Genomic DNA, 3,105 nt, shown 5'->3' with positions numbered 1-3,105 from the left:
ACTTTTAAAATTACTTGAACTAAAAAATTAAAAATAAATAATAGTTAAAAAAACTAAAAAAACACGCTTTTATAGCAAACCAAACTAAAAGATAGAAAATAATTTTCAATTAAAAATTGTTTATATAACAGTAGTAGAAGGTCAAACAATCGTTTATAGTTAATCACCTCAAAATAAAATTATAATAAAATTTAAGTTATTAACAGAATAATTTAATTCAGAGTAAAAAGCGTGGGGTGCACTTGACTACATTTCATATCATTCCTCTCAGACAGTTGCCAAGAGAATGATTGTAACAGTCAATATCAAGTAACCCACGCTTTTTACTGTGAATTAAATTATTCTGTTAATAACTTAAATTTTATTATAATTTTATTTTGAGGTGATTAAATATAAACGATTTTTTGACCTTCTACTACTAGCTAAGCGTGGGCAGTTGAGGGCGAGCAGTTTAATGTGAGTTATAAGGGAGTAATTTGATGTCGTTGTAGGTGTATGAGTCGTGGCACAGTGGATGACGTACCCGACTCAAACGTTTGGGGTTGCGGGTTCAAAGCCCACTGCAACCAAGCATTTTTTTTTTTTTTTTTTTTTAGGTTACAAAGTTCAGTACTCAATTATGGTTTTATTGATACAGCCGATATAAAAGCGTGTATGTAAGTTACAAATTACAAATTTCACTCATAAATTATGATTTTACTGATAAAAGTATACAGGCGAATCCCGCATTATTTAGTTCAACGCACTACAAGGTTTCAATAAATTAGGTGCTCAAAGCAAAACTAGCTCCCTTTTTCACAAAAGATAAAAATTAGCAACTGCTATACTGTGCCAAAATTATAATAATCGAAATAACAAGATGCGAAATTTTTGGGCTTTTTTTTTCCTTTTTTTTTTTGACTGATACAAAAGGTGGTGGTTTTTTGACAGGTAAGGCAACGATCCTGCCGGATCGCTACTATGTAGTTGCGGCGAATTCCATCTGGTGGATTTCGCGGTGGAGGCTGCCACACGTCCATGAGGAGACCCAATAGGGAATTTAAAGGTAAATACAATGCATTGATTCTAGGGGATAATTCGATACAATACAATTCAATAATCGAATAATACAAGATACGGGTTACATATATAAATTCATAGATATACGTATGTACAAGGGGGAGATGGGACGGGTGGCAGCCTACGCCGCGTAAACATCCTGGCCCGCCTAGGCGTACTAAGCGCCTAACGTGTGCTGCAGCTCGGTCAGGGCCCGAACTGCTTCTTGAATCAGTATTTTCCCAACTTTATGTTTGTAAGTTGAAGTGCGCAGTCCGGTGGCGGTGCATCGTATAGTGCGGTTTTCGACATTTGATGGCCGTTGAGGTTGACGCGCATTCGAAGAACGATGGGTGACTGGTGGCTGGCGTTGTCGACGATGAGCTGCGGAAATGCGACGGTGCGACTCCGGGCGGCGTGATATCAGACTGGGTTCATACCCCATTTATAAAGGTTACAAATCCTTTTCTTTTTAATTTTTAATAATTCTGCAAAAATTATATTCTTTTTAATATTATTAATAAGAACAATAATTAAAATTTCATCAAATTCTTGATTAAGAGCTTGAATAGGTTTAGAAATTAATTTATTATCTTTTATCCCCCTAATAATAGATAATAACAATAATAATCTAATATATACAGAAGCTTTTTTAAAATATTTCTTAATTCAAACAATTGCATCAGCAATTCTATTATTTTGTGTTATTATTATATACATAAATACTTTATTAATAATACAAAACGATTATTTATTTAGTAAATGAATTTTAATTTTATTCTTTACTATTAAAAAGAGGTACAGCTCCTTTACATTTTTGATTTCCAACAGTTATAGAAGGATTATCATGAAATAATAATTTAATTTTAATGACATGACAAAATTGCCCCTATGATATTAATTTCTTATTTAAGTAATATTAATTTTATAAATGTTGTTATTATTATATCAATTATTATTGGTTCCTTAGGAGGATTAAATCAAACCACATTACGAAAATTAATAGCTTTTTCATCAATTACTCATTTAGGATGAATATTAGCAGCAATACAAATTAATGAGATATTATGAATTACATATTTCGGGTTTTATTCATTTTTATCATTTAGTCTAATTTTTCTATTCAAAAACTTTGAAATTTATTATATAAACCAATTATTCAATTCATTTTTTAATTTAAAAATTTTAAAATTTATTTTACTATTAAATTTACTATCTTTAGGAGGATTACCTCCATTTATTGGATTCTTACCAAAATGATTAGTAATTCAACATTTAATTGTAAATAATCAATATTTACTGGTAACAATTATAGTAACAATATCATTAATTATATTATTTTTCTATTAACGATTACGTTTTGCTTCATTCATACTAAATTATTATGAAAGTAATTGAATATTTTCAATAAAATCATATAATTTTTTCATTAAATGAATATTAATACTTTCCTTTATTTCGACATTTAGTTTAATTGCAATTTCTATAATTCACCCACTATTCTACTAATATTTTTGAAGGTTTTAAGTTAAAAAAAAACTAATAGCCTTCAAAGCTATAAATATTAGTAGAGCCTTTTAAGCCTTAGTAATTAATTACTCCTTTAGATTTGCAATCTAATGTCATTATTGACTATAAAACTTTAATTAAAAACAAATATTCTTATAAATAGATTTACAATCTACCGCCTAAAATTCAGCCATTTAATTATATCCTTTGAATTTTCCATAAATAAGTCGCATTTAATCGCGACAATGGATATTTTCAACAAATCATAAAGATATTGGAATATTATATTTTATTTTTGGAGCTTGAGCAGGAATAATTGGAACTTCATTAAGAATTATTATTCGAGCTGAATTAGGACATCCAGGAAATTTAATTGGAAATGATCAAATTTATAATGTAATTGTTACATCTCATCCTTTTGTAATAATTTTCTTTATAGTTATGCCAATTATAATTGGTGGATTTGGAAATTGACTAGTACCCCTTATACTAGGAGCCCCTGACATAGCATTTCCTCGAATAAATAATATAAGTTTTTGATTATTACCTCCATCCCTT

At 29.2% G+C, this 3,105-nt stretch overlaps 1 pseudogene; it reads left to right on the top strand.

Moving 5' to 3' along the window:
* Positions 1-1,430: 1,430 nt before the first annotated feature.
* LOC137248636 (NADH-ubiquinone oxidoreductase chain 2-like) lies at positions 1,431-2,547 on the top strand (annotated as a pseudogene).
* The last annotated feature ends 558 nt before the right edge of the window (positions 2,548-3,105 follow it).

This window comes from Eurosta solidaginis, chromosome 4, assembly GCF_040869045.1.
Source record: "Eurosta solidaginis isolate ZX-2024a chromosome 4, ASM4086904v1, whole genome shotgun sequence".
Taxonomy (NCBI): Eukaryota; Metazoa; Arthropoda; class Insecta; order Diptera; family Tephritidae; genus Eurosta; species Eurosta solidaginis.
Note: the sequence above shows the minus strand (reverse complement) of the source record. Positions and strands in the feature narration are given on the sequence as shown.